The sequence below is a fragment of the Nanorana parkeri genome, unplaced genomic scaffold, assembly GCF_000935625.1.
Source record: "Nanorana parkeri isolate BGI_ZX_2015 unplaced genomic scaffold, ASM93562v1 scaffold102, whole genome shotgun sequence".
Lineage (NCBI taxonomy): Eukaryota > Metazoa > Chordata > Amphibia > Anura > Dicroglossidae > Nanorana > Nanorana parkeri.
This window is the reverse complement of record NW_017306370.1, coordinates 2,311,561-2,317,560: the sequence shown is the minus strand read 5'-3', so window position 1 is coordinate 2,317,560 and position 6,000 is coordinate 2,311,561. Positions and strand designations below refer to the sequence as shown.

General features: G+C 46.2%; 1 protein-coding gene across 1 annotated transcript in view; it reads right to left on the bottom strand.

Annotated features, from left to right (window-relative positions):
- SESN3 (sestrin 3) overlaps positions 1-6,000 on the bottom strand; it is an 84,906-nt gene that overhangs the window by 17,242 nt on the left and 61,664 nt on the right. The window lies entirely within an intron of this gene.

Sequence of the window (6,000 nt, the reverse complement as noted above, 5' to 3'; positions counted from 1 at the left end):
TTTAGGCCTGAAGATGACTTTAACCCAGGGGCGGGCAACCCTGGCCCTCCAGCTGTGCTTTAAATACAAATCTCAACATGCCTCTGGGAGCCATGCCTGTGGCTGGCAAGAGTCCTGCAATGCCTCATGGGACTTGTAGTTGCACAACAGCTGAAGGGCCAGAGTTGCCCACCCCATGCTTTAAACCACCAAACCATTGTATATTTTCTAACTGCCGAGACCCTGTAAAATAAAAATGGTGGCAGTTGCAAATTCTAGGGCTGCATCATAATCGATTATTTTCATACATATTATTTTTTTCAATTAATCGGATTTAAAAAAAAAAAATGAAATACCATCTTTTATTTAATAAAATTAATAAATTATACAAAATGCAGTGTTGCAAACATAAAGTTTACGTCAGAATAAAACTGCATGCACATTTTTTTGCAATCGCATCGTAGTGGAACGCACGGCATTACAGTACTGTGCGTTCCAGTGCAGGCGATCACACTGTAGACGGGAAGCGCATTTGGGGTACCGTTGAAATGAATGGCACCGCAACGCACTTCCTGCAGCAGAATTTGCCAGGCTGAAACGAAAAATTACCTTTAACACTTTAAAAAAATTTTTTTTAAATAATTTTATGTATTAAATTAGTAATTTTAATTAGTTTCATGAATTTAAAATAATCTGAATTGTACAACTCCAAGCCAATATATAAGAAAAAATAAATGACAAAAACACACCACAATTGGACAAAAAATAAAATTGTATATCTATTGTATATAAAAAGCCCCTACATCATCAGTTTAGAGTTAGCCTGTAATATTGGCCCCAGAATTATTGCTCTCACTCTGGCTTATGTAGCAACACTGAACATGTGTAGCGCAAGCGTCGTTTTCGCACGTAGGTGCACCCAACTTAAGTTTTTGCTAGTATGCGCACGTTCGCGGGGTCAGGGGGACTTTAAGCTTTTTGGGGGGTATTTTTAATTTTACGTTCTTTATTTTTTTACTTCATTGCCATCACATGGTGTGTGATAGCAGATTGGAGGTGACAGGTTCTCTTTAAGGTGTCATTAGGGGTCTATGAAACCTCTAGCATCACCTTTCCACTTCACGGGAGAATGACAGCTACCTGCTGGAGGTAGCTGAAAGTAAACATAGCAGCCAGTGGCTGGGAACAATAGCAAGCCTGTTATTGCAATTTAAAATGGCCAATAGCAGGCTGTCTATTGCTCCCAGCCACTGGATGGGAGACTTGGCGCTGGCTTTCTAACGCCAGCAGAAGAGGGGGCACAGCAGCAGAGGAAAAGGGGCAGCAGAGGAAGAACGGAGGAAGCAGTGGAAGATCGCGGGCAGCAGAGGAGGAACGGAGGAAACAGTGGAAGATTGCGAGCAGCATCGGAGGCAACAGAGGAGAATCGCAGGCAGCATCGGAGGCACGGGACAGCAGTGGAAGATCGCGGGCAGCATCGGAGGCACGGAGAAAGCAGTGGAGGATCGCGGGCTGCATCGGAGGCACGGGACAGCAGTGGAAGATCGCGGGCAGCATCGGAGGCACGGAGGAAGCAGGAGGTGGATCGCAGGCAGCATCGGAGGCACGGGACAGCAGTGGAAGATCGCGGGCTGCATCAGAGGCACGGAGGAAGCAGAGGAAGATCGCGGGCTGCATCAGAGGCACGGAGGAAGCAGAGGTGGATCGCGGGCTGCATCAGAGGCACGGAGGAAGCAGAGGTGGATCGCGGGCTGCATCAGAGGCACGGAGGAAGCAGAGGTGGATCGCGGGCTGCATCGGAGGCACGGGACAGCAGTGGAAGATCGCGGGCTGCATCAGAGGCACGGAGGAAGCAGAGGTGGATCGCGGGCTGCATCAGAGGCATGGAGGAAGCAGAGGTGGATAGCGGGCAGCAGTGGGGGAATGCAGATTCACAGCGGTCTCAACTCCCCACTGGGCGCGGGCTTCAGCACTCTGTCTCCCCTTTATTGAAGGGGACACAGACCGCAGCATGCAGCGGCTCCCATCAAGGAGGAGAACAATGGAGCAGGGTGGCAACTAACCGAAAATCAACTAATTGATAATGAGAATCGTTGGCTCTCATCATCGCTATTAGCGATTAAATCGATTAGTTGTGGCAGCAAATTCCTATGTCACATGATATAACACAACTGCTTATCTAATCCATATTTTCAGTAAAAAAACACTTAAAAAGGTGTGACAGCTGGCCGGCTTGGAGCTTCAGGGGAGTATAACTTTATTATTTTTTAACCTACACGCAAACGAGCACTTAACCCTTGCAGTGAGGGGAAGCCACAGCTACCACTTCATCATCAGTAAAGTCAGATGTCCCTCAAGTTTCTCCCTGGCTCCGTTCTCAGGTCCCTACATAACTACTCTTAATGAATGGAACACACACAGAGTCATATATAAACACACACACAAACATTGAACTCGATGGACCTTTGTGTCTTTATTCAACATCAAATCCTATGTAGCTATGTAACTGCTGTGTCCCGTAGTGACCCAAGCGTTAGAGCAGGGGTGGCCAACTCCAGCCCTCCAGCTGTGGTGAAACTACAAATCCCTCCATGCATCTGCCTCTGGGGGTCATATCTGTGTCTGTCAGAGTCTTGCAATGCCTAATGGGATTTGTAGTTGCACCACAGCTAAAGAGCCAGAGTTTGCCCATTCCTGGATTAACTGATGGAACCACAGCCTGCGGAGGGGGACACAGGAATGACACTCCTAGAAGTGTTGTATAGCCAAAAAGACCAGCTGAGGCCACAGAGCAAAAACGCAAGGGAGATAGGACACATGGGCTACTGGAGAGGCGAGTGTAACACCTCTTCTATTGCAGGGTGCTTTCATCTTTAATTTTTGGGTAGCCTGACAGGCTTGCTTTAACCACGGATTGTGTCAATATTAGCTACCTATACTCTCCAACCAGATTTCAGCTGACTGCTGCCAGGTCAAAGCAGGTTTCGGATTCATCACTCTGGATACGGTCACTGCACTGCACTTTGCACTACCTAATTAAACCAGCCCAGTGTGATTCTTGTAATCCGCTTAGTCTATAAACTGTTTTGCATTTTTTTAATTAACAATTATCTGTCTCTGTCACTGTCAGCAGCCATTTATGAGATGTGCCTGGTAGGTTTTGTCAGTCGAGGAAAATAGAACTTTTGTACTTACCAAAAATCCTTTTATAGGAGTCGATGGAGGGACACAGTAAATCCTAAACCTTCGGGTTATACTGCCTACTACAGGAGGATTGAAAGATGGTCTGTCAGAGCCACCTAGAGATGGTGGAAAAAGCCAGGGCAACTTTTTGTAGTCCATTAGGAATGACAAAAAGGGAATCAGTCTTTCTAAAAGAGAGCGGTAGACTCGCAAAGCCTGAACTACCTCCAGACAATGGAGCAAAATCTGCTTTCTGATTAACCAGAGCAGGACAAAGTGACGGGAGAACAATGTTCTGGTTAAAGTGATAGGCAGAGTCTACCTTGGGCAAGAAGGTAGTCCTGCGCCTCAGCGCTACCTTGTCCCTATATAAAACCAGAAAGGGTTCTTTGCAATATAAGGTGGCCAGTTCACAATCCCCTCACCGAGGTGATAGCTACATGGAAAGCAACCATGTGGGTCAGGGCAGAGAGAGGGAATGCCTCTAATGGGTTAAATCGGCGGCTTCTCTGCAAAGAGAACCAGATTCCATGGAGTCACAGAACAACGGATGGGGTGGACCACATGGGAGACTCCCTGCACAAAAGGTCTTATTTAAAGTGTGAGGCCAATGGTCTCTGAAACCGGGCAGAAGCATGAGAGGAACCCATCTTGGGAGCCTCTACATCACCCAGCCACCTCCAGCACTGTGAAAGACTGATATCAAAACTGACAACTCAGTCCTGCAGATTACACAGGGAGATCACAGCTCTCCCTGTGTAACCAGGGGAACTCCGCTGCCAGTGTGACAGCCGTCCACTTTGTATGTTCCTCATCAGGGTACAGAGTACAGCGCCCGGCTGTCATACAGCTTCAACCATTACACCGGGAATGCTGTGTCCTCCCTGTGTAAATCTGCAAGACCGAACTATCAGTTTGACAGCTCTGGTCCTGCTCTGCAATTATTCCTGAATAAAAGCCACAACAAAATTGAATGTTCTCTGGCAATTTTCTCTTCTAGTCAAATGTTCTTCCAATATTATGGGCAGTGGTAAAAAGCAGGAAAATAGCACATTATGGCCACTAGATGAAGCAAAGGATCAGAATAAAAACAAAATCCATCTTAGTAACAAGAAATACAAGGCAACCATACTAAAGAACACTTGAGGGAATTAGCAAACCGATGTAACCATTGCTACTTCAAGGGATCCGACCCCATAGTAGTAATGGTTACTTTCATTTGCTGAAGGTGGAGGGACATTTCTTGACAGTTAGAGGATATGACTTCGCAGTCAGCTCCCTAGGATTCTTCCGCTGAGGAAGATGAATGTTCTTACCACCAGTAACATCCATGAACATTTAGGGCTGGTCCGAAGAGGTGTTGTTCCTCTAAGGACATGTGGATCAAACACTTCTTACAAGATTGCTCTGCGGTCTAACACCAAAGTGCCCTACCTATATGCACCAATAGGAGACTCATGCGAGAATCAAGGAAAGAGGCTTCCAGTTAGGGAACACAGCTGAAATCCAATGCTCCAGCCATATGCTCCACGTGTTACAGTAGCAGAGGATCAACGACAGAGGTGGTTAGGTTCCTTTTGAGTGATTTTGCCCAGGCAAGCCGTGGATTTCGCCCTTGGCCTGACAAATTAAAATGACAGCCAGAGTGGGTTTAAGATGAGACCCACCAATGGGAAAGTGTGTCCTGGAGAGTCATTCCAACTGCTTACCAGTTGAATCCTTAAAAGGAGTTGCATCCTCAACCAGAATAGTAGTCACCTTGTTAAGGCAAGATATGGCTGGATCCACAAAGGCTAAAGAGCACTTCTCTGCAAAACTGGCCACAAAACATATACAAGGCCAGCAAACACTTAGGGGTGGCCACCTATCAGCGTGCTTCCAGTCATCATATAGAAACAAACTGCTTTTCCAGCAGGTGCACATGGAAAGACTTTGCCGCCTTAGAGGTCCTATGTGACCCAAGGCTGGAAAGAGCACTGATAGAAGCCACGGGCTGATCCTCTAGTTTCAAGGTGGTGTGCGCCACATCAATAAGAACCAAAATGGTCTGTTTAAACATGGGAGTAATAGCAGTAGACTAGGACTCCTCAGGGGTAAGATCATCTGACAAGGACTCCTTAGTATCAGTGTAATCAGATGGGGAATAATAGCGCCTAATAACCAATTAAATGAAGGAGCTCCCAATGCTTGTTCCGACCAGCCAACTCACTGAGTGAGATTTCAGAGGAAGGGGAAGTGCAGAAGCAATGCCAGCAGCCCTGGACCTAGAAAGAACTTCGCAGCTAACAAAAAGAACTGAGCCTGGAAAGCACCCCATGTGGAACCCAGTGCCGGAAGGTCACTACCAGGCTAGCCCTGCAACGTTTAGTCGAGCAGAGCCTGGATGCCGTATGGTCCTAAAGCCAAGCGGAGGATGATCATGTCAGTTAGCTGCTGATGGGAAGGTAAACCTTCACAAGTGATGTAAAGAAAAGTCTTGATTGAAGAAATAATTGTTTGCCAGCGTCTAATCCTCCTGCAGGTGGCAGTATAATTCACAGAATTAGGAAAGCCCTGTGTCCCGCAATAGACGAGAGGGAAATAGACTTTTTAGCTTGCCAGCATAAAATATCAGTTATGAGTCACTTCTCCTTTGTAAACAGCATTATTTTCCCCAAGCATCCAAGCGTCAGGAAGGGGGCCAAAGGAGTGTCTGTTTTTTTTTTTTTAAAAGAAAGCATATTTTATATTTTGCTATTGTTTAACACAAACCGTTTTCTAGGTGCAGTTTGATGGTTTTCCTTTTCAAAAACTGACATTCTTGTTTTAATAAAAGTGAACCTGTTGTGTTCACAAACG